At 35.3% G+C, this 27120-nt stretch overlaps 1 protein-coding gene across 2 annotated transcripts in view; it reads right to left on the bottom strand.

Annotated features, from left to right (window-relative positions):
* NRIP1 (nuclear receptor interacting protein 1) overlaps positions 1-13171 on the bottom strand; it is a 137685-nt gene extending 124514 nt beyond the window's left edge. For both annotated transcript variants that reach the window (XM_023501102.2, XM_023501103.2), the window contains exon 1: positions 12742-13171. The gene's annotated coding sequence lies outside the window, so the exon portion shown is untranslated. The remainder of the gene's footprint in view (positions 1-12741) is intronic.
* Positions 13172-27120: the final 13949 nt, after the last annotated feature.

The raw sequence follows: 27120 nt of genomic DNA on the forward strand, positions 1-27120 counted from the left end.
AATTACAACAATGCCAATCATTTTTATATAAAGGTAAGAAAGCAAACAGTAAGCATGCACAAAAGCAACCACTTCTCAGTTCTTCAGTTGCTAACCTCATCTCAAGAAAGATTGTCTAAATCATCAGCTGAGGCAGGATTTCTGAAAGATGTTAACAACTCAATATTTTGAATGGAAAAATCCCATTTTCTGAAATCCACTTGTATATATCATAAAGAACAATTTATCAGAATAAATTAGTTCTAGTTTTGTCTATACCACTTACTCTATTTAAGTATGCCCTTAATCAGCTTGTAAACAGGAACCTTTTAATGATCTCAAGATTCTCCCTGTAATAAAGGTTCATTAATGTTCTTCTAATGACTGCATATGGCTGCAAAGTATGGAATACTATTATCTCCAAAGATTAAAGTTAAAAGTTACCCAAAGGATTACGAAGACATCCACAATATGCATACACGATTTGATATTGCCAAGAACTATTGCCCCAGAAGTTGCATGGCTTGGATTCCTGATTTACACCTTTAAGGAAATTATTACATTCAGAGTAAGATGACCAAGATGGTGACAAGAAAGACAGCAAAGACCATCTGAAAATATTGGTTTTGAGCAGAACTCTTCAAACTTGTTGGTCTCAAGACAGCTCTACACTCATAAAAATTATTATTTTATCCAACAGCTTATATGACTATTTGGATTTAACACATAAGAAATTTAAACATTTTACTATTATTATGCAAAGTCCACTTTGTGGACCATTGCAAAAGGGCCTCATGGACCACCAGTTGTTCTTAAACCATATTTCTCAATATTTGGTTTAAAGAGGAAAAAAACTACCAAAAATATTACTTTCTTCAAGTGTCAAAAGAAACATGAGCTCTAAGAATATAAATACACAACCCAGAATTCAGGCAAAAAAAAAACTCCTCCCTCAAGGAGTTTGCATTCTAATAGAGTAACAGAAGAAAGTCAATACATATAAGAGAGTGAAGAATCATAGAGATGGTGAAAGAATGCCAGACACTTTTCACACAAATTAACTTAGATCTAAACACTTGAAAGAATATCAAGTGCTCATGGATAGGCAGAGCTAATACAATTAAAAATGTAAATTCTACCTATCTTAATGTATTTATTCAGTGCCAAATAAATCAAACTGCCAAGAAATTTCTTTACAGAGCAGGAAAAAATAATAACAAAATTCATCTAGAAAAACAAAAAGTGAAAATTTTCATGAGAATTTATGAAAAAAATGCAAAGTAAAGTGATCTATATGTACCAAGCCTAAATATTATAAAGAAGTGGTCATCAAACCATTTGATGTATCAATGAAATAAGTTAAGTTACAAGACACATTAATCAGTGATGATAGTAATCTAGCATTTGATAAGCTCAAAGACTTTATTCAACCTCTGTGATAAGAACTCACTATTTGACAAAAATTTCTGGGAAAATTGGAAAATAGTATAGCAGAAATTAGGCATTGACCAACATCTAACAGACTATACCAAGATAAGATCAAAATGAGTTCACAATTTAGACATAAAGGGTAATACAATCAGTAAATTAGGAGAACAAGAGACAGTCTACCTCTCAGATCTATAGAGAAGAAAGGAATTTATGGCCAAAGAAGAACTAGAGAACATTATGAAATGCAAAGTGAATAATTTCGATTACATTAAATTAAAAGATTTTGCCCAAACAAAACCAATCATCAAGTTTGGAAAGGAAGCAGAAAACTGGGGGATGGGAGGGGGGAGGATGTATGGGGAAGGGAATTTTGCAGACAATGTTTCTGATAAAGATCTCATTTCTAAAATAGAGAATTGATTCAAATGCATAAGAATACAAGTCATTCCCCAATTGATAAATTGTCAAATGATATGAACAGATAATTTACAGATGAGTAAATTAAAGTCATTTCTAATCATATGAAAAATTGTTCTAGATCCTTACTGATTAGAGAAATGCAAATTAAAACAACTTTGAGGTACCACTTCACATCTCTCAGATTGTCTAGGAAGACAGAAAAAAATAATGATGAACGTTGGAAGGGATGTAGGAAAACTGGAACACTAATGCACTGTTGGTGGAGTTGTGAAATGATCCAACTATTCTGGAGAGCAATTTGGAACTATAACTAAAGAGTTATCAAATTGTGCATGCCCTTTGATACAGAAGTGTTTCTACTGGGTCTGTATCTCAAAGAGATCATAAAAGAGAAAAAAGAATTCAAATGTGCAAAAGGGTTTTAGCAGCCCTTTTTATAGTGACAAAGAACTGGAAATTGAATGCATGCCCCTCAATTGACGAGTGACTGAATAAGTTATGGTATATGAATGTAATGGAATATTAGTGTTCTATAAGCAGGCTGATTTCAAAAAAGCTTCAAAACACTTACATGAACTGATGCTGAATGAAGTGAGCAGAACCAAGAGAACACTGTACACAGTAACAAGATTATGTGATGATCAACTATGATGGACTTGCTCTTTTCAGCAATGAGGAGATTCAAGGAAATTCCAATAGATTTGGGATGGAAAGTGCCATCCACCTCCAGAGAGCACAGTATCTTCACCTTTGTTGATATTGCTGTTGTTTGCTTGTTTTCCCCCCTTGTGTTTTTTCCCTTTTTTTTTTTTTTTTTTTTTTTTTGCACAGCATGATGAAAATGGAAATATGTTTAGAAGAATTGCATATATTTAACCTATATTGGATTGCTTGCTGTCTTGTGGAGGGGAAAAGGGAGACAAGAGGGAGAAAAAATTGGGATACAAGGTTTTGCAAAGGTGAATGTTGAAAATTATCTTTGTATGTATTTGGAAAAATAAAATACTATTTTAAAAAAAAGTTTTAAAAAAATAAAAGAAAAAGAATCCACAGGGCATTCAACGAACATCTCTTTCCAGAAGCAACAGTACCAATTGGTTTGATTACTGTTACCAGAGACAGATATAAAAGGTAGGGAGAAGGAGGTACATGTAATTTGGTAAGAAAGCAAGATGTCTTAGGCATACATAGCCTGGTCATGCCAAAGCATGACAGAAATAGGATCCACAGGTAGACAGAAGTTACAGAAAAGTGAATTTAAGTTTCCAAACGATAAAAGCTGCCCAAAAATAGTATAGACCAAGTCAGGAACAGTCTATCACCTATAAATGGTCTTCAAGGAGAAGTTGTAATGTGATACAATGGGAAATGTTCTAGATTTGGAATCAGCGGATCTGAGGTTCAAATCTTGGCTCTGTTTTTTCAAACTGTGTAAATTTAGACAAGTTATTCAAACCTCTCAATCTCCATTTCTTCACTGGGGTAAAACAAGAAGGTTGGATTAGAGAGTCCCTAAAGTCCCTCCTGCCTTCAAATCTCTAGGCCCATGACTTTTTGTTATAGATGTATTATAAAGCAGATTCCTATTTAGATATAGCTTATATGAGATAACGTCTGAGATCCCTTTTCCAAATCTCAGATTTTGAGGGTAGCATATTCTATTTCTAGATAACTTTAATTGCATTAATTCTAAAAACAGGTTAAGAATGGAGAAGGCCAACTAAACATTCATTGGCATAAAACATTCTAAAAGAAAACACACGTAAGCAAGAAAAGTACAAAAATAAAAAGATGATCTGTAGTCCGATGGGGATAGACTAAACTGCACAAAAGCCAATAGTAGGACGGAAGATTGAAAGGCATGCAGACAGAGCGGAGAGGGGCCCAGATGCCAAGGAATCTAAATTCAGTAGTCAGTGGGGAAACCATTGATAATTTTTTAGTATTAGAGTGACAGAATCAGAGAGGTACATTACAAAGATTATATGAGCAAATTAAGTGTACTTAATTTGGAGAAGAGAGTTATTGGAGATGGAAATTATTTCAATAGTCTATGGTGATGGAGGCTTTAAACTAGGGCAGTTGCTGGAAGCATAAAAATGAAGGGAAAGTTTTAAGATAGGGTCCAAGAGTCAAATTCATATCATGTGGCAACTGAGCAGTGAAGCAAAAGGAAACATCAAAGATGACTGAGATCTGAAAGCCTAGGTAAGCAGGAAAAAGCTAATGCCATTCAATACTGAAATACATTAGTTGGATTAACTCTGAGAAAGAATAGCAAGGTTTTGCTTTGTTTCAAGTAGGGGCAACAAATTTATTTCTGTGCATACTATATAGAGATATGGCAAAAGAACCAGAATTTTATGTTTGTCATTGCGTAAATGGTCATTCAGTGTCTTATAACTGTCTTACAACATTAACTTACAATGATAATTATAACTGACTGATTAGATAAATAATATAAATATCAACTTGAACTCTAGAAATATTTAATTTTTCAAGAATATTCACTTTTAAAGATTTTCCAACATTTATCTTGGTAGCTTACAACTGAAAATATCCTAAATAAAATATTATGTCTGTTTTAAAAGATACTAATTACAGCAAAAACAGTTTTCTTACTTTTTAATATTAATACAGTTTCAACTTAACTACTCCTTTACTGTCCATGGGGAAATATTCAATATAATTTTCTAAGGAAGGTATTAATGAGATTCAAAAAAATTCTATAAATATGACAGTATAAAGATATATAGGCATCAAATGAAGTTTAAAAATTTGAAGATATTTATAACTTATAACATGTACTTAAAAAAAGATCATGTGCCAGAATTGTTTCTGCCACATATGCTTTAGCTTTCTACCACTGAATCCTTTCCCACATATCTAATTTCCTGCTATATCTTCTCAAAGGTTTTTCTCCCAGTCAATTTTTACAATAGTACTAATGGTTTTTTTCTTCATTTACTATGTGACTACAGTATAAACAAATCTCTTTAAAATACAACTACTGAGGATACAGTTTAAACTAGTAATAGTGTGACAATAAATATATCGGGTAAGACATGAGTCCTCAAACAAGCATATCTGGAGTATGGTTCTTGATCCAATTGGTACAATGAAAATTAGAAATCATAAAGAGAAGCATTTCTGAACTGAGATCAACAAGTGTTTCTATAATGAACTGTACCAAGAAGAATGGTTGTATATTTAGCTTTCTCAGTTCGTATCAGATAGCCATAGAATTCTTTCTAGAATTCTATAGTATCAACAATAGAAGATAGAAATTTTTATCCAGATCTGTATCTCACAAATATAATTTCATATTAATGAGAGAAATCCCTTGACAATTATTTCAAAGACTATGTTGTATTCTATAGTTCCCTAAATTTACAAGTAAAGCATGCAGTAGATTGAGTTCTGGCCTTGGATTAAGAAAATCCAAGTTGGAATTCTGCTGGACAATCATCTAAACTCTAGGGCTCAGTTTCCTCCTCATCTATAAAATAGGCACAAAAATATCATCGACCTCACAGGACTGGTGTAAAAAAAAAAAAAAATCAAATATATTTATAAAAAGTTTTGCAAACTTTTAAATACAACATAAATGTTAAACATTTGCCTCTGCATACTTGTTTATAGACACAGAGAGAGAGAGAGAGAGAGAGAGAGAGACACACACAGTTATCAGGAAGCTCTATGAATAATACTTGGATGAAAAAATTATATCCCCTAAATAGCTTGTCAATAGAAATATGTTCAGTCTATTTATGAAAATAGTATAATAGGACTTTCCCCCTAGCCAACACAGTATGTGAGAGTTAAGGTTGTGACAATACTTAATGCCACTACTAGAAAGTATGGTTTTTTAAAAATCTAGGCTCTTTAAAAGACATACTGAATAATCTTAACAAAATGCTTAAATGTACTAAATTTTCTTTCCCAAACACAGCACTTTCTTCTTTCCCAAGCTGCCAATTAAAAGAGAATAGAGAAAGCAAAATCAACTTTTATCTTGCTAGTTTTTACTAAACATTCTTAGTTCTTCCCAAAAGAATTTCTTAATTCCAACTAGTAGCCAATAACGATTTAGGAAAGACTGGTAAAAGAAACAAAATTGAAAAGCTAAGGTTTTTGGCTTTCTTCTTACTATCTATTTGAACAGGGATGTTATTGGAAAATGATGAATCACATCTTAAAATTGTACTTTTTACATTAGTCATTTTTAAGTTTATAAGTTGCCATTTGTAAGGGCTAAGATTTTTGCCTGACATTCGCTTCTTTTTATTGACTCTCCATATCTGATTCTAAACTAAACTAAAAAAAGCAATTTAGAGACACTACCTTTAAACATTCATTTCCAAAACAGATCTAACTTAGGAGTTTAAATAACAATTTTTGTTTGTTGTTGTTGTTTCTTTTTAATAGGTCTTTAAATCAGAAAGCACTTTCTATTAATGGATATTTAGAAATTACATGTAAAACAATTTCTTTTTCATCGATTATGCTAAAATATGTGACTTTTGTAAATGTTATAAAATTTACATAGAATATTTACATAAGTGATAATTATAAATTTGGTCATTGCATATTGCTTCCATATATATAATTAAATCTTGATATCATCCATAATACTTCAGGAGACTACTGAAAGTAGTGAGGAATAGAGTATATAAACAGTAGCAAATTAAGCACTAACAAATCAGTAAGATCGAACTGTAACCCAATTCAAACCCAATATGAAATAATTCCATATTTACAGGAGGGGAGTTACTTAGAAATGGCAATCTTTCTAAAAACCCAAAATTCAAAGACCCTCTACAATTAGCATTCAGTCTGTCCAAACCGACAGTTTGGAATTGTCCTGCCCCTGGTATTCTCAACTTATGATTCAAATTCTCAGCAATAATAAGCTTAATATTTCTTCAGTCTCTAAACTTAAAATAATCATTAATTTAAACTAAAAGAAGGTAACTTCATTTCCTCCTTTTAATGCCATTTCCCCCCAAAGAACACAAAGTTAGTATGAAGTCTCCAAATGTTTTAATATAGGTTTCAACACATGTATTCTACAGTAGGTTCACAAAGAAAAAATATACAAGTGGGCACTTTCTTTGTGTACATCAATGACATAGAACAATTCTACGTTCAAGTGGCTTAACAGTACGTGCATTTTTCTAGTTATATGAGTTCAGATCACACACACACACACACACACACATCTCTAACTACTTTCTTTCACTGTGATTTTTTTAAAAATTTCAACCAGGAGAAAAATAAGTTCATTCAAATTAAAATTTAATGTCATGTGCCCATGAAATTTTGTACTTAACAAATGACAACAATTAGTGATATTATCAATATCTTTTAATAAAATCTGGTTTTGAAATTTAAATTTGTTTTTTACATAACTCATATAGTCTTAGGTTGTATTCTCGTAGTCATGGGTCAAGTTATCATTTAATAAATTATTAAGAACGTTTTCTCTCATTTCCTTTATCCTCTATTTATTCTGAACTTAAATTATCACATGATTTTGGAATGCATAAGGGCTGAAATGCTTCAAATTTGGGGGGAACCTTTTTCTTTAATGTTAAAGTAAAGCTTGGAAATCAAACTGAAGTTCAGGCTTCACCATAAGAGATTATGAAGCCTAGAGTAACAAATTATTTTGTACAGAGTGAGTATTTAATATTTGTTGAATTGAATTAATAATTCTTACATAAGTTCCTGCCTATCTTAGAACCTGCTTTCCATTTTAAAAATAAAACAGCCAAGTTTTATTTTGGGGACAAAACAAAATTAGATTATTTATTATGACTGGATTCTAATTTTGAAAATCTTAATTATACTCTAACTTAATTTTAGAAATAAATCTTAAAAAAAAAAACTAAGAAAATTTCAGAGATAAATTTAAGAATATTGGACCTCCTAAAAATAGTAATTAAAAATTTCAACACTGTATTTCAAGAAATCATAAATGAATAGTGCCCAGATCTATCAGAGAAAACCTAAGGATAAAAAGATCCACTGATTACCTCCTGAAATGCAGAACCACATTTACCTTCTAAGTCTTATCTCTCTCTGGATATCTAATCATACAGTTTAACTCCCTGTCAAATATCTCAAACTAGATGTTCCATAGACATCAAACTCAACAGGTCCAAAACCTGAAGTCAGTATCTTTATCCCTTCCTTCTTCCTCAACTCCTTATAACTGTAAAGGATATCACTATCCTCCCAATGTCATCAAAGCATGAAATCTTGGCATCTTCCTCAAATCCTGAAGGCACTCTTTCTTACTACTCATAAACAATTTGTTGCCAAGACTTGTCAATTTTACCTTCCTAATATGTCTCATATGCCCCCTCTCTCAAATCTGTTCTAATATATCCCTCCACTGAGCTGTCAAACTGGTCTTAAAATGCACATCTGATTATATCATTCTCCCTCTCTAAAAACTTCCAGTGTTCCCTATTGCCTTCAATTAAAAATCGTCTATCAAAACCTTCCTTAACCTGATCCTTTCCTAGCTGTGCAGTCTTTTTATATTTTATTATTCCTACATATACACTATGATTCTGGCTTCCTGGTTGTTCTTCAAACAGTAGACTCATCATTCAAATGAGCATTTTCATTGGCTCTCACCCATGACTAGAATGCTCTCCCTTCCCCATTTTCAAATAACTCTCAAATTTACTCATCCAACTAACTGATACTGTGCTAAGATTCTGATGGGGAAGAAAAAACAAGTATTATTTCTGAACCTCAGAAATATTTCTTATATAGGAAAACAGTGGGTCCAAGGAGTTGACTGATTCTGATCTGAGGGTTTTAAGTGGGCAAGGATAACAGAGGGTAAAACTCTAAAGAGGAAAAAGACGTTTTGCTACTTCTCATAACTGGGGTAAATGAGAGGTTTAGACTAGTATCATTAATGCCCCCAAAAGCAGAAATATGAATGCTGATTTTTTTTATGAACGATTAAGTTGGAAAAAGAAGACAAAAAATTGAAAATAACATCTTATAATCCCTAGGATTTCAATTCAATAAGTACTTTTATTGTAATCAAATATGCTACTATGAAAAAACTCAATATAAGAAATTCTTTCTATATCTCATCTATGCCACACAGGAAAACAAACAAACTCTGAAACTCAACAAACTTGATATTTTGAGTGTATTTTGTTCTCCAACTGCAAATCATCACATGATGTGACTAGACAGTTTTCAGAGGAAAAAACCCAAGCTACCAATAGCTATATAAAAAATGCTCTATATCAATAATTAGACAAATATAAATTTTTAAAAAACTCTGAAGTACCACCTCACATCCACCAGATAAGTTGACCAAAAAAAAAAAAAAAAAAAAAAAAAAAAGTAAAATGACAAATGCTACAGAGTTTGTGGGAAAACAAGGACTTTACTGTACTATTGGTGCAGCTCTAAACTGGCCATACCATTCAAGTAAGTAAGCTTGAACTATGTCAGCCATAACTGTTAAATTGTGTGGATTCTTTTTATTCTTTTGAGACAACAGAAGTTGTGATTTGTCCAGTGGCACACAGCTAGCAAGTTGTCTTGAGAATGGGTTTGAACTCAAGTCTTAGTAATCCTAGAGTGCAGGTGCTCCACCCACTGCATCATGGAGCTGTATCTCCTACACTTTGACTTAGAGATATCACTATTATGTTTATATGTCAAAGAGATCTTTAAAAAAAAAAAAAAAATTAAGGAAAGAACTCACATGTCCAAAAATATTTGTATCAGTTCTTTCTGCAATGGCAAAGAAATGGAAATGGAAAAGTTGCCTATCATCAACTTTCTGGAGTTCTGATTTTTTTTTAAATGTTGTGACATACAGAGCCTTAAAATCCTACATTAACATTTTTAAATTTCTTTCAACAATTCTATAGCAATCTTTTAAATAATTAATAATGCTCTCTGGAATTACCAAACTGGGGTTGGAAATCACTGATTAACAGATTTTGGATCAATATTTTATCTGGGATATATGATATTTGAAAAGAAATATAGCAAATTTAAACAATATGTTATTTAATTAACTAGCACTCTTGTATCTTGCATGGGTTGTTTTTTCAAACAAAATCTAAACTATTTTTATTCATATTCTCTTATGGGATATATGAAAATCCAATAATTTAAACAAACTCTACAGCTACAGATTAACAATAGTTGGTGATGAGGATTTTAGTCACATTCACTCTTTGAATTTTTAATTCTTACTCCTGCAGAAGTCTCCAGATCTTTTAGTCATGTATATAGAGACAATACTATGGCACTAGTATAATAATAATTATTGTTCTAAGACAATTTACTTTAAGTAATTGTTAAAGTAATAGTTTTTCCTTTGAGAATTTGCAATATAACATAAGTCATCTTTACTGGGAAGTCCCTTCATTCAATTGCCCAGTAGGCATTAAGCCTAGTTTTCAATTCACCTACTGACCCAAAGAAAAACATAGTGAATTCACTTCTGTGGACCAATAACTTAAAACTCCTTGGGAGGGGTGGGATAGGAGAGAAGGGAAAAGAAGAGTTTAGGAGAGGCATTGTTGACTCAAATTCACTTTTGGTCACTTTTTCAGGGTCAGGTTCCCTAACCTTGCAGTAAGAAGAACACATACTCTCTCAATAATTGTAGCCAAAAATTTTAAGTACCCAGCCTTAATCAACGTTGCTTTTTTGTCTTTGTCTTTACTTTTAGCTGATGTTTCTACCAAAACAAAAATGAAAACACTATTCTTGGTGCTAAACCTTCCCTAAGAATTAAAAAAACTTATTCTAAGTTGCCAGTTAGTCAACCAGTCAACTGGCATTTATTAAGTACTTGCTATATATTAGGGACAGTCTCAGTTTTGGGGAAAGAGAGGAAATATAACATCCCTGTCCTCAAGGAGCTCAATTTTTAATGGGAAAGAGAATTTGATTTCTATACATTTACATGGTCACATTTAGCCGTTTGTTTTAAAAGTCCACTTATAAGCAGTAAGCTTTCTACATGGGTAACCATAAAAAAAAAAAAAAAAAAAAAAAAAAAAAAAAAAAAAAAAAAAAAAAAAAAAAAAAAAAAGATGCTTAATAACTGGCGGGGTGGGGAGAGGAAGGAGTTAATTAGAAAAAAAAATGCAAGATTCTGAAAATAATTCTTTCCCACTGTCCCTAATTAAGCTAAAACTATAATCCACTCATACTTAATAATTTCCCCCCCCAAAATATGTAAAAAAAACCATATATGTGTAAACATTTACTTTTTTAAAATTCCCATTCATCTAAAACATCTAATATTTGATTACTTAAGTAATCATAGTTCAAATGCCAACTAACTTCCCTGCAACAAATTATCAAAAAGTCAACACTTAGAAGCAATACCAATACATTGCTAACATTGTCCTTCATCTCCTTATTCTTTCTTTGTAACACGAAGTAGTAAGAAAAATGTAAAACTCTGTCTTCCCCTTAACCAGCCCCAACCCAAATAAATTACTGTTACAAGGAACCTCCTTTAAATTTTTAAACATCAACATGTGTTAAGTTTCAGTTCCCACAAGACTGTATATACACACACACACACACACACACATCCTGCATTTTCTTTCAAATATTCAAATACTTAAAAATATTAATTTCTATGCTAGTGTTCATTTTTGGGTTTTTTTTTTCTTTAAGGAAAGTAAAGATTTTAGTTGTGCAACATTAGAAAAATCCCTTAAAAACTAAACTGATCGATCGAAAATGGTAAAGAAATATTCTTAAAAAACTAAAGAAAAAAATCCTTATCAACAGTTTTAGGGACATAGGTGAAGCAGAGATCCCTTATAAACTTATCTATGCTCAGAAAGCTATTCTTCAGAGTTAAAAGAAATAGTCCTAGAGGCCCCTGGTCAAAGGTGTTTCTTTCACATGGACAGGTGGAGGGGGGGGGGGGGAATATATTTACGTATCTCTAAAGGCCGGGGGTGAGTAGGTAGGGACGTGCGCAAGAGTATACATACTTATGTGGTTTTATTTTTCTCTCTAGAATCAGGCACGATCCGAGATGACAAAAGGTTGGAAGTTAATGTATGCATGCCCTGGTGTTACACATAGACAACCACAAAACAGAGGAAACTGGAAGAAGGGAAAGAAAGTAAATTAGAAGCTGAGGGGGGACGCGCGACTCCCCAGCACCCAGGGTATCCCCCGGACCGACTCCAGCACTCCGGCGCATTTATCAGGATACCCTCAGTACTTGGCTACTCCTCTCCACCCAGCCGAGGGCAGCCAAGGAGAGCTAAGAGCTGCCCGCCGCTCCCCATCCCCAGCCGAGAAAAGACGACCTGGCGGGCCGGGCGAAGGGAGAAAACGTAGAATGGGGATGGAGATGAAAGCGTAACAGCCATGTTAGTGCTTCAGTATCTGAGTGAAAATTAGTCTTAACTTTTATTTCAATGGAGAGATTTGAGGGGGCGGGGTGGTGGGAAAAGAAGCGGGAGGTAAGCGGAGATTTCGCAGGAAATTAGTCTTGCCAGGCGCTTAGTTTAGGATTTCCACCCACCCTTCCCCCTCCCCTCCGTCTCGAAATCGCGCTCAGTCCGGGCAAGACCGCGCGGCCCCCGCCTCCTCACCCCCGCCCCGCGTGCCCGCTCGGGCAGCTCCTCCTCCAACCTCCTGGCGGGTTAGGTGCTCCGGGCCGCAGCGCCCAGGCCGCCCCCCTTCCTCTTTCCCCCCCTCCCGACCATGGATGAGCAGCCCAAGAGAAGCAATCCGGGGGTGGGGGGGCGGGCGCGAGGATTTCCCCCCCCACTCCCCGCATACACATATATACACATAGAGCTCGCCCCTCCCCCTCCGACCGCACATACATCCATCGAGCCCAGGGAGGACCATCCGACCGCACTTCCGACTTACCCCAGTCAGGGTCTCGGGCCGCTGATTCCCACTCCCGTTCCAGAGGCGCAGTCGGAGCCCGTGCCTGAGGCGGGCCCGCAGCTGCTCCAAGAGCCGTCTGGGCCAGAGGCACTTGGCCCGGTCCGTGCCCGTTCAGCCGTGTCACTTAAAAACCAATTCAGACGTAGTCCCAGCGACACCCCTAGTCCTCCCCCCTTCTTCCCGTCGCCTCAACAATCCCTCAGGTTCTTCCGCTCAGGAGATTAAAAAAAAAAAGCCCAGTAGCATTTTAAACTGTGGAAATCGAAGACAAGCAAACAAAAACAACCCACACCATCAGGGCGGTGACGATTCCGTAGAAATATCTCCCGCACGTTTCTGGCCCAAGAAAGGCGAGCGGAAAGGCTCGGGGACCGCCGACCCCGCTCCAGGAGGCAAGTTGTAGGAGCAGCCGCAGCTCTGCCGCTTCCGGCCGGCCTCGCTTTCCCCCGATACACAAAGCTGGAGAGGGAGGGAGCTGGTCGGGCCGCCGCCGCCTACTCGTAACCTCCGCCTCCCGGTCCCCTTCGGGCCAGCCCTGTCGCTAGTTCGGGGCTCTGCTGCAATGTCTGCGAGGCTGACTTTCAAAGCCTCAGCAGCAGCGGCGCTCCTCCCTCCACCTCTTCGGTGCAGCCCGGTCCCTCCCCTCGCTCTCCACGCCATTCATCTGTTCAGCCAAGTTTCTTAACCCCTTTTTTTCCCTCTTCCCTTTGTCATGGGGCGGGTGAGGGGGAGGGAGAGAAGAGACAGCGAGCAAGCGAGAGCGAGACAGAGAAGTCTATAACAGAGCTTCAGAAGCAAAAGCAAAAGAGTTAAGGAGCATCGAAAATTTCAGATTAATCAGATTGTACGGAAACTAAATTTTAGGATGTTTTCCCTCTAACTCCCCCATCCAAAAGGGGAAAAATCCTTATTCTGATCTGTCGGTCGAATCCAGCCAATGGCCCTCCTTGACCTTTTCATTAAAGACAAGACCTTTCTACATGGGTGAAGTCATTATTTCCTTTTCCACAGGCCAAAAGAACATATCTGAAAGAGATCCCCTTCTCGACCAGATCCAAGTCTTGGTTCTACTTGCTATCTACCTTGTGGTACACCAAAAGAGTTTGAGTGGAAACACTTATGTGGTTTCCATTCCTCTACTACTGCCAACTTGCAGGTTTCCTCGACCATAGCCTCTTCAGTTACCCTTTCTATTCCCTCAAAGTTTACTCACCAGCAACTTGAATGATCCTGGGACCATTTTAAACCTATGATAAAAGGAAAAATGTATCAAGTCAAGATAATTCCTCTTTAAGCCTTTACAACTGAAACTCTGAAGCAGAAATAGAAGCCCACAGAAAGAACTTATTCTTCCAATCTTCTGTCATTTGAAAAATCCTCAGTGTGCATTTGTCAACAATGCTCTACCATTGACTGAGGAGATCAGGACCCAAAGAAATAAATCCTAGTACTGAAAAGTCATTTTCTTCTCTGTCTCTGTCTCTGTCTCTGAATCTCTCTCTCTCTCTCTCTCTCTCTCTCTCTCTCTCTCTCTCTCTCTCTCTCTCTCTCTGTGTGTGTGTGTGTGTGTGTGTCTGTCTCTGTCTCTCTCTCTCATACACATACACATGCCTGCACACACACACACACACCAACAAATAAGGACCCCAAAAGAGCAATCATAAGGCAAATCAAGAAATTGAAGCTTTTTAATCCAATCCAGAAATTCACACAAACATGATCAAAAATTTCTGGGGCTTAGGAGAAGGAAAATCAGCTTGAGCTCTGGGAAACAGGCCTGAAAGTCTGGAAAGAGGATTATATCAGGGAAGTTAACAAATTGGGTTGGAGATATCAGACAGTACAAATGAAACACTTCACAAGGATCACAAACTAGTGGAAGTTCTATCAATTGGAGTCTGAAGCCAGACTCCAACCCTCACCTTTTAGAACAGACTGGGTAGGACAGAGTCAACCCTTAGAGATCACAATGCATTTGATAGGACCAAGCCCTAATTGTGTACTCTTTGGGAACCAAAGTAAGAGACAGGGTCAACTTAATGCCTGGGTACCCTCAATGAAGGTCTTTAGAGTAGACCTGAGACCAGTGACATCTCTATATCTGACTGAGGTTTGTCAGAGCCTCAGTAAAAGACAGAACCAATTTCATTTTAGAATGTTCAAGTAGAAGGAAAAAAGACATGGGCAAAGGCCAATACCTACAGTAAACTACTAGAACACAGATGAAAACTGAAAATTGTGGGGTGGGATTGGGGCCTAGTACCACCATGTGAACCATAGCTTTACCATCCATACTACCGAAGAGACGGAACCAACAAGGCCCATTTAACCCAAACAAGAGTATCAGGTAGAATGGAGTCTGGCCAGATAGAAAATCCTAATAAAGAAATAAGCCTACAAATGTGAATAAGTAGAAGAAAACACCAAATACATGAAGAATTGTGGGAAGCCATGAGGTAAACCCAAAGGAAGAGAATAACTCCACAATAGGTAAAAGCGAAATCCCAGTGGGGAAAATGGCCTAGCCAAAAATACTTTAGGAGTGGCAAGAAGAAATGAAGCAAAGATTTGAAGTAGCTCTCAAGGAAAATAATCTGAAGGAGAATAAATAGCTTATGTAAGGTATGCTATCCTTTCCACATGGAACAATTTAGTAATAAAAAAGACATAAATAATTTTTTTTTTTTTGCAGAAAGGGAAAGATTTGTAGCAATTGTGAAATAATTTCCTATTAGAAATGAGCACTTTGATGATTTAAAAAAAAATCTTTGTTTTCACATACACTACTAATGTATATGAATGAAATCATAAAGCTTTCAAACAGATTTGGACAGTTTGGGAAAGGAAATTGTGGCACAAAATATAAAGATTCAGATATGTTTGTAAATGATATCTGTATCATATTTATATATAATACTTCCCTTATATAAGGACAGCATCAATATAAAGAGTCAGAGTAAAGTCTTTTATTAAAAACTAGACAAATAGATATGTAAAAATAACAAGAGCAGCAAAAAGATGGGTGACATGTTAAAGAATTCAATTGCAAAACATAGTATGTCAGCTAATTCATTTTAATTGTTTTAAAGAGGATAAAACTAAAAAATGAAAAGTCACATAAACACTTAGAAGCTGAGGTATGGGGTGTGTGTGTGTGTGTGTGTGTGTGTGTGTGTGTGTGTGTGTGAGAGAGAGAGAGAGAGAGAGAGAGAGAGAGAGGGAGGAAGGGGGAGAAGGGAGGGAGATTAACTATATCTCACTGACCAAGATGAGAGGTCTGAGTTTTCTCCAGCAAGATTAGCTTTTACATAGACTAAGTTTGAGGCAACTGAAATGTTATCAAATACTATATATCATGCTACAAGTATCTTGTCTTCTCAGTGTTCTGAGACTAGATACATTTCCACAATTAACAAACCTGTAGTAGCCATAATGTTCTCAGAGAAGTGTCTTCTGCCACAAATATCTTGTCCACTGGGTGTCCTTAGTCTAGATGTGTTTCAGAAGAGAGCAAGCCTTTAGTGACTGGAATGTTCTTAGAGCAGTGTTTTTAACTTGAAATATTTTGCCCTCTCAATGTTACACAATTGAGCTAATTTTCACCCTCCTTCTTCTCTGAAGTGAGATATCCCAGGTGTTACACATTGTATATATTTTCCAAATGTATCCATTGGTTGAACAGATATTTTCCCCTTCCCTCCTTCACATAACCCCTCTACATAACAAATGCACAGGCAACATCCTTGAAAATTGGTGGCTCAAAGGGAGTGGAGTAAAGGAGGAGAAGGTAAAAGGGAAGGGGAAAAAGGTAGGGAGGTCTCAAACTGCCCAAACTTCCACTTAACTCTAGGGAAGAGGGAATTCTGAGGTCTGCCTTAAAATAAAGTTATGAAAGGGAAAATTTAGAGAACTATAACTTTTTAAGCAGAAGATGAATTACTAATAATTGAGAGGCTTTCTTTTATGCCCTTGAAGATAAAGAAAATGAGAGAAATGGGGTGACAAGTTCCTGACTTAAAGAATTGAAAGACAGCAGAGGAGCTGAAAAGCTGCTGTTAGGTAAAGCAACTTGAAGCAGTCAATTGATAGAAAGCTTCAATTGAGTAATTCCTGATTAGTAGAAAAGAAAAAACAATTTTATTGACCAAGAGCTCCAATGACAATAATTGCCTTTCACTGCCACCTAAAAATGAAGAGAGGTGAAACTTCTCATAATGGCTTGTTGATTTCTTCTGCTGCTTTTGGTTTGAGAAGGAAACATAGAGGGGACTTACCAGCTGCATTGCTACCATTATCTACTGGATTTAAGAGGCAACTTGAACAGTGTTATAATGAGTACCTTTCTGAATGAATAGTGCAGAATCCAAGTAAATGAGTAATTGGCTGAGCTAGTCTGTGAAAGATGGCTAGTCTAATTGATGAGCTTTAAAATTTTCTAGCTTAAAGAGAACTGCCATTCATAACAAGAACTAAAACTTCCTAATCACCCTTTTAAGAATGATAGTTAATAGAAAGAGAGGTAAATTGTTTGTTTATGGAAGAGAAGAGGATTTGCCCAGGTGAAGAGTATAGAGAATCCATACTAAATTTTTAAGTTAAAACAAAACAAATAAACAAGCAAAAAACACTGCTTACAGATGTTCATGAATGTTCCAGTAACACGAAAGCCTGTCATTAAAGAATTATGAATTATCCTGACCATAGATTTTTCTCCCTTAACTGCTTACTCAACAGGTTCCTGTATGTGTCCACTTTTCACCATGGATATTGAGTGCATCTGTGATATAGTGTGATCTGGGTGTTATGATATAATCATCTCTATATAATGCATAGCTATATATATTTATGTATCCGTATCTACCTTAATATATATACTATCTATAATAAGATATATCTATATATTTATATAATATATATATATATTTATCTATAATATCTACAATATTTATTTCATGCTATTAAGTAAATAGTTATGTTTAAAATCTAAAAGTAATATCATTGTGAATGACTGTTTGTATAGTTAGAAAAAGCATTGGATCAGGGCCCACAAGCTAGACTAGGGAGTAAGAGAAGTACCTTTCCTTTCAATAAAGTTATCTCTAGAGCAGTGAGAAAATTTGAATGTAACTTTGTAGTCTAGTCTGTCTCTGGAAATCTAGACTTGCCACAGTGAAAGCAAGTTAGAAAGAGGCAGCAAATCCAGATAAAAATTGGAGTAGTTATATAATTAGGTGAGAGGCCCCAAGTTTGATTCTTATGATCAATCTATAGACCCACATTTATCTTATTAAACCTACAACAAAAATTAGAACATATTCATAAGAATTAGACTCACTGAAAAAGAGAATGGAATAATTATAACTCAATGACTCCAATAAAAACAATAACTATTGGAACAAAGCCAAAAGATTTAAGAAATAAAAGAAATCACAAGATAGGAATTACGTACAATGACTAACCTACAAATTAATTTGAAGAATGATAATTTAAGTCACTGGACTCCCTGAAACTCTTATAAATCAAAATATGTTGATAGCATATATAATGGGTAGACCTAATTCAGAGAGTGCTCTCTTAGTTTAGATTTGGTTCTGGAAGGAAATAAGGGACTCAGGTCTTTCAATAGTTAAGTCTTTCAATAATCTAACAAAAGAAGGATGATATAGATACTGTATAAGGGACATTGAACAAGAATACTATAAAGCTCTTAATTTGAATAAACCAGAAATCCCTCGCCTCCACCAGGCCAAGATGTGGTGACATTCTAAATCAAAAGAGCATACTGTATAAGGATTGACCTTTTAATGTCCTTTGGTGACTAGGAAGCCTCATTAGTATGACTGGAGGTTACCAGGAAGCTACACCAAAGGAGGCAAAAAAGTTCTAAGTAAGAAACCAGAGTAGAGAGTGGTTCTATCATGCCATCTCCCCCCAAGAAATCATAAAAGAAAACTTGCCTCTATTAGAAGAACCAGAAGGCAAGTGAAAATTTAAAAATCATCCCCAGAAAGAATTCCCAAACTGAAAATACCAGCAATATCTAGAGGCAAAATCAAGAGCACCCAAGACAAAGATATTGCACTGAATAAATCATCAATAAGCATTTGTTCAAGGCTTACTATGTAATAGACATTATACTAAGCACAGATGTTCCCCCGCATGAAGTATGGAAGTGTCACTGTGTGACTCAAATGGAGTCAGAATAGACATCTCTACTCTCTTCCCCCTTTACCCTTCTCTAAGGAAGGCTTTAATTACTTCCAGGAGGGGAAGCAGGAGGTTGGAGCCAAAACCTTGGTCACTCTGGTCTCAGAAAGAGTGGGGGCCAATCTAAAATTTATCTACATTCCAGACTAGAATATTGCCTGTAATAATATTTCTGAGAGATGTGGTTTTCAGGTTCAGGCTAAGTTTGATCAGGAAAAGCACAACTCCAAGTTTTATATTTAAGGTTTTCATCTTCAGCAAATACTAGTTCTAGAATGAACATACATAACAAGTTGCAAAGATACTAATTTATCCAAGTCATTAGCAAAACAGACATTAGAGAGAGTATAGAGAGATGAATATATACCAGGCAATACAGAATGAAGAGACAACTGTAGCAAGGCCCTCAATGAAGAGAGTTCAAGATCACATCCAAGGTAAAATTTCTCAAAATCTCTGAAGGAAACTGAATATTGCTAGTTCTTTTTAAGTTGACTTGTCCCCAGAGTCCTAGTCTCCTTTTAGCAACCCAAAAGGAAATTTGGAGTTGTCCATTTCTCTTAAAGCTGGAAAGAAACACCCAAAGTAACTTCAAGAGTTGACACGCATGAAGAAATTGAAGATTTAAGACCCTAGAACTCTTTTCTCTACCAGTCTTGACAACTCTACCCTGTTCTTCAAATAGGAGCAGTGCATTAATTTCTGTGAATAGGAAGAGTGTTTCAAACCCAATGGGCTATGGGACACAAAAAAAGGCAAAAACACTCTTGCTGCTCTCAAAGAGTTCAGATTTTAATATTTGAGATCGCTTGCAAATAATTGTATACATAGAAGATGCATACAGTGTCAATTGAAGGTGATTTGAAAGTAAAAAGACGATGAAAAAGAAAAGAGGAACTGTGAAGGCTCCAGCAGAAAGTTAGATTTGAGCTTAGTCCAGAAGGAAGGAAGCTATGAGTCAGAGGTAAGATAACAGTACATTCCAGACATAGGGGACAATTAGAACATACATATGGAGTTTAAAAAAAAAAAAAAAAAGTATTTCATCATGCGAAAAATAGTAGGCAGGCCAAAGCTGGACTTGAAAGCATTTGAAAGAGAATAAAGTATAAGTAGAAAGGGACCAAATTGTAAAGGACTTTTGATGCCAAATATAACATTTCATACTTGATCTTGGAAGTAATGGGGGGGCGGGGAGTACTAGAATTTATTGAGCAGAGAGGTGACATGGTTTGATCTATGCTTTGAGAAAATCATTTTGGCAGCTGAGCAGAGGACAAATTAAGTGTAGAGAGATGGGTCAAAGATCAATTAGAAACTTATTGCAAAAATTATAGGTGATGACAACATGAGGTGACAATAGAGTGAATATGTGAGATGAGTGTGAGTGAAGAGTTGAAGATGACACCAAGATTCCAAGCCTGGGTGATTGAGGGGATTATAGTTTTCCCTAAAATTATAAGATACTTGCTATTGGGGAGAGTTTGGGAGTAAAGATGATATTTCTGTTTTTAACATATTGAAGTTAAGATTTCTATAGATCAAACAATTTGAGATATAAAAAAAGCAGTTGGAGATGCCATGATGAAGCTCAAGAGATATTAGAGCTGGATCTACCTATGTGGAGATGAAAACTGAATCAATGGGAGCTAATGAGATCATTAAAGGAAGTAATTTAAGGATGAAAGAAGAGTGCCAAAGACCAATTCTGAGGGAACACTACTTAATAGGCTTGATTTGGATTGAGGATCCAGCAAAAGAGACTTATAAAGGAAGATGAGAACCAAGAGAGAACGTTACCACAAAAACTAAAAGAGGAGCCAGAATCTAGCAGAAAAACTAACTGACAATGTCAAAGAATACAAATAGGTCAAGAAGGATAAGAATTGAAAAAAGACAATTAAGAGATCATAGTTAACTGTGGAGAAAACTGATTCGGCTAAATAATGAGGGTAGAAACCACTTTTCAGAAGATTGAAAAGCAAGTAAGAAGACAAAAAGTAGAGGCATCCTGTAAAGACAGCTTTTCTAAGAAGCCTATGCTAGAAAGGGAGGAGATAAAGGATGGTAGTTAGTAGAGACAGTAGATAAGTGAAGGGGTTTTGTTTTTGTTTTTATGATGGAGAAGGCATGAATCACTGTGTAGGCAGTTGAGGAAAGGATCAGTAAGTAGGGAGAGACTGAAGATTAAAGAGAGAATTAGATTAATAGAAGGTCCAATCTGTGGAATAAAATGGGAACAAATGGGATCAATTTTTCGAATGGAAAATTTTGCCTTAACAAGGAGGAGGATGTGAGGCATCCTCCTTTTCTTCAGGAGACAGAAGTGAGGAAGAATTAAGTGATGTGAGAGTTACGAAGAAAAGGGAGCTTTGGGGAAATGATCTCAGTTTTTTTTTTAGGTTAAGTATAAGATCAACTTAGAGTTGAAAAGAGAAAGTGCTGTGGTAGGCTTGGGGAGAAGAGAGAATGTTTGGAAAAGCAACTATAGAGAATGGAATAGTTGATGCTTAGGGAGGTATGGAAGTATTGTCCTACTTAAATGAGGGCCCAGATGAGTTTGCACAGTATAAATTTATAATGTGTTCAATGAATGTGGTTGCATAATTTTTCCCAGTTTTATTCAGTAAGAGGATAGATAGTAGGACTGATTCATCAAGGATTTGAGATAAGGAAGTGAAGAAAAGTGTAGTTAGTGTAGGATGATGGCCTGTGAAAAAATTAAATAGAGAGATTTGATGAGTTGTATTAAGGACAGAAAACAAGGTTAGAGGGAAAGAATAAATGATAAAAGATTTTAAAATTTCAGAATTCTGAATCATAGAAGTGGAACACTTCTTTCTGATGCAAGATCAAGCAGAGGGGAAGTGGAAGATGAGTGCATTGAATATTTTGATGGACTGCAGAGCTAGAATATTTGAAAAAAATATTTACCAATGAAAGGAAACTTAATAAATCATTTATTCATATTATGATCTTTCAGAGTAAATTTTGCACAACTAACTCTAATATGGTAATAAGCTTTTATCATAACTTGGATATCTACATTTCTTATGTTTTATGCTTTGCTGTGATGAAGATGCATAAGAAATTTTGTTCTGATATCACTAAAGATTCTTTACTCATATAGGTGAATAACACTGGTCTCAATTTTCTTTTTTGGTTATGTCATATTACTATAAATTTACTGGTAAAAGACATTTTAAATTTTTTTATTGATTTTGGGATTGTTTTCAGTCATTTCCAAATCTTTATGACCCCATTTAAGGCTTTTTTGGCAAAGATACTGGAGAAGTTTGCCATGTCCTTCTTCAGCTCATTTTACAAATGAGGGAACTGAGACAGAGTTATGTGACTAATTCAGAGTCACACAGCTAGTGTCTCAAGTCCGATTTGAACTCATGAAAATAAATCTTCTTGACTCCCAATCCAGCACTGTATCTACTGCACCATCCAGTTGTCCAATAAAAACATTCATTATAAGTTAAAAATGAGCATAGAATATTATTATTATTATTCTACAGATAAGCCAAGGGCTCTAATTTAGGATAATAATATAGATGAATCTGTTGGGTGAAATATTAAACATACAAGGAATTGTAGAATTTCATTTCTATTAATATTTAATAGTTATAATTTTAAGGAGCTTTAGAAAGCAAATTCATTTTGGTAATATTGGGTAAAGATACTCTGCTGATGTGGATGGTAGGGTGAAGGCAAATGAGAAAAAAAGGATGTCTACAATGAGAAAAAAAGGCATATCTAGAAGAACTAGAAGGAAGAAAAGACATAACTGAATAAGATATGGGAATATGTGGGGGGACAAGAACCATAATTTCATTGTTATTGGGAACTTCTCTACAAATGCAGAGTGGTACCTAGTTTGTAATTTATAGTTTTAGAGAGTAGCCTAGAGGACTGAAAGATTAAGTGACTTACCCAGAATTACACAACTAATAGATATTGAAGATTGAACTTGAACCAAAGTCTTTATGATTTTATCCATTATTCAACATTACTTCTATGCACAAGAATTTAAAAGAAATTAAAAGGATTAAGTCTTTGAACTGTGTGAGCACTGTTATAAGTCAAATCTATTTGTACATTTTTTGATCAAATGGTGGTATTAGAGAAAGGTCATTTGAAACAGGAAACCTTTGAATATATGAAGCAATCTTCATTGGTTGCCTGGGAACCTAATCACATTCAATCAATGCATTTATTGAATGTTTACTAAGGTACTGCTAGACACTGTAATGAATATGAAGATGTTTAAAGCAGTCATTTTACCAAAAGAAATGTCTAAATTAGTAGGGAAAATTAAAAAGAAACTTCTTGGTTTATGAAAATCAGACAATCTAAATAGTTAAAATAAAGAGAAAAAATCCTGATTTTCATTCTTTCCATTACTTGGTCTGTAGTAGTAATTGAAACAGAGGCAAAAATGGTGATTATGACAAAATAGAAGTGGCAGAGTAGCAACGGGAGTGAAGTTATATGATGACAATTGTAGAGAGAGTAGTGTTGGAGGCAACAATATTGGAGATCTAAATACTCATTTTCTTGAAAAACACACAAGGTTAGAAATAAATATTTCATTAGTCAACTCTAGGTTAAATCAGTGGAAATCACAGATTCTGTCCATTTGTTAATTGTTCTGAAGCCATACCTTTCAGAAGATGGCCTCAGCTCAGTTCATAGGGTTTTTCTCAAATAAATGATTCGAAGTATTGGTATTATTATAATCTATGTTATTGTCATGTGGACATAGACCAATCACACATATAGGCATCAGAATTAAATTCACATTTCTAATATGATATATATCAATACCCACACTGAAAGGGTCTACTAATCTACTCACTATTTAGCTTAGCTCGCTCACCTGCTCTCACTCTGGTCTGTTTGGATTGCTATTAAACTACCACTATGTGGTAATACTCTTGTTTAAAAAAAAAAAAACTTTTTTTTTTTTTTTTTTTGCTTTTATTAAACTACCACTATGTGGTAATAAACTTTTTCATGGTCCCGGAGGTAACTTTATTAAGGGAAATACACCTTTTCCACTCACTACTCTAACTCTTGAGCCCTGATCTGATGCATTTTTCTATATATTGCCAGCTACTTGTAATATAAAATATGCTCACAATGCATGAAATACAATCAGGTAATCACAATAGTGACACTTTAAGTCTTGAGTATGTGATATAAGAAAAGATTTTTTAAAATACTATTTTGTATACTAGCATATTAAAGTCAATGCATGCATAATAAAATATATCATAATACATGTTTCAAACCTGGCATGGTCTCTCACCAATTCACTGAGCATCCATTGTGAAGAGTAGAAGCTAGGTAATACAGCAGATAAAGCGATGGCACCTTGGGCTTGGAATCAGGAAGACATGAGTTCACATCTAGCCTCAGACATTTACTAGTGTGTGAACCTAGACAAGTCACTTAGCCACTATATGCATCAGTTTCTTTAACTATAAAATGGGAATATTAATAGTATTAACCTTACAGGATCAAATGAGAAAGCATTTGTTTACAGTACCTAGTACATAATAGCTACTATAATTTGTTGTTGTTGTTGTTATTGTTCAGTTGTGTCTGCCTTTTCATGACCCCATGGATCATCCTACCCATAGGGATTTCTTGGAAAAGTAATTTGCTATTTACTTTTCTAGTGGATTAAGGCAAACAGAGTTTAACAGACTTGGCCACAGTCACATAGCTAGTAAAATCTGAGGCCAGATTTTAATTTTCTTGATTCCAAGCCCAGAACTCTGTCCATAAGCCACCTAGCTGTCTTAAGGTAATATATAAATATTAGCTATTACTGCTTCTATTACTACTACTGCTGCTGCTGCTGCTGGTGCTACTGCTACTACTACTACTACTACTACTACTACTACTACTACTATTTATAGGAAACTGAAAGAAAAGCACATGAGAGAAGAAACAAGTTTAGGGTAACACAGTTTTGGACTGACTTTGATGTTATTGGTTCACTCAGAAACATCTGCATCATCAAAAATATGCTTCTTTATTTAATATTGGACTGTTGATCCTCACTATGCTTCATTGAGGAGATCCACTTCTCTTCTCTAATATAGCATTTGCACTTCTTTCAATTAGCCACCATGCTTAAAAGAATGCTTAGCAAGTATTAGCTCTTAATGTGAGTAGCAGTTCTCATTAAGCTAGAGACCTTCAAAGCTCATCAGTTTGGTTATCTCTGGATTACACAGATTAGGCCAGCCAAGTATTCACTCACTTGAATGCTATACCAGAATATCTTGTTTTATTGCACTTCATAGATGCTGACATTTTTACAAATTCATCACCAAGCAAGTCTGTTGGCACCATTTTGTCAACAATATGTATTCATGCCTTTTATCTATGTCACATTTTCATAATTCTTCATAAATTTTTTAAATTAAGGCATATAGATTTTTTTAAAGACATAATTCTTAATAGACTATAGTATAATATAAATGCAATTTTTATATGTACTGGGAAACAAAAATTTGTATAGTTCACTTTATTGTGATATTTGCTTTATTGTGATGATTTGGAAACAAACCTGCAATATCTCTGAAATATGCTTGTGTTGTCCATTTAGAGTGGCGGTCAAAGCAATACAACCAAGTTGACTCATTAAGTTAGGCAAACATACCCAAGTAGTTTACCAAGAGAGCAAAGGAGCTACAAAGCACTTTCTGCTGTTCCTTCTGAAGCAAGAGGTGGCATAGGAAACAACAGCTCTTTATTGGGAACTTTATCTCTCTGAATTAAGACAGTTCTGAAGAGCAGTGCTTTTCACTGGAGCTGTTAATCATGGGCGTCATTTCTCTCTCACATACCACTCAGAAATCTCTCTTGCTTTCACTACCACATTTCCAATAGAACAGCTCTGAAGTCCCTTGCTTTGTCTTCAATTCTGTTAATGTCACTATGTTAGAGGCTTCTATAACCTGGTTTCTTTCTAGTTCCTATAGCTCAGCTGTATGTAACTCATTCTTTTACTTGAAAAATAATCTCTACCCAAAGTTTCCTTATAAAACTGACAATCCTTTAAAAATCATATCATAAACAATGGATAGTCTATCTTAAATATGTGGAAAAGGAAGGAATTTGTGGCTAAAGAAGAACTAGAGTACATTATAAAATGCAAAATGGATAATTTTGATTGTATTAAATTTAAAAGTTTTTGAACAAACAAAATCAATGCAGACAAAATTAGAAGAGAAGCAGTAAAATGAGAAAAAGTTTTACATCCAAGTGTTCTGATAAAGGCCTTCTTTCTAAAATATATAGAGAATTGACCCAAATTTATTAGAATACAAGCCATTCTCCAACTGATAAATAGTCAAAGGATATGAACAGACAATTTTCAGATGAAGAAATTAAAATTATTTCTAGTCATGTGAAAAAATGCTCTAAATCACTTTTGGTCAGAGAAATGCAAATTAAGACAACTCAGAGGTACCACTACATACCTCCCAGATTGGCTAAGATAACAGGAAAGATAATGATGAATGTTAGAGGAAATGTGGAAAAATTGGGACACTGATGCATTATTGGTTGAGTTCTGAACTGAACCAACCATTCTAGAGAGCAATATGGAACTATGCCCAAAGAGCTATCAAGCTATGCATATCCTTTGATCCAGCAATGGCTCTATAGAATCCCAAAGAGATAATAAAAAATGGAAAAGAACCCATATGTGCAAAAATGTTTGTGGCAGCCCTTTTTTGTAGAGACAAAGAACTGGAAACTGAGTGGATGCCCATCAACTAGAGAATGGCTGAATAAGTTAGAGTATATGAATGTTATGGAATATTATTGTTCTATAAGAAACAATCAACAGGATGATTTCAGAGAGGCCCAGAGAGACTTACATGAATTGATGCTAAGTGAAGTAAGTAGACTCAAGAGAACACTGTACACAGTAACAAGATAATTATGTGATGATCAATTCTGATGGATGTGGCTCTTTTCAACAGCGAGGTGATTCAGGCAATTCTAATGGTCTTGTGATGGAGAGAGCTAGCTGCATCCAAGAGAGGACTATGGGGACTGAGTGTGGATCATAATACAGTATTTTCATTTTTTGTTGTTTGTAGTTTGCTTGCATTTTGTTTT

The sequence above is a fragment of the Sarcophilus harrisii genome, chromosome 3, assembly GCF_902635505.1.
Source record: "Sarcophilus harrisii chromosome 3, mSarHar1.11, whole genome shotgun sequence".
In the NCBI taxonomy this organism is placed as follows: Eukaryota; Metazoa; Chordata; class Mammalia; order Dasyuromorphia; family Dasyuridae; genus Sarcophilus; species Sarcophilus harrisii.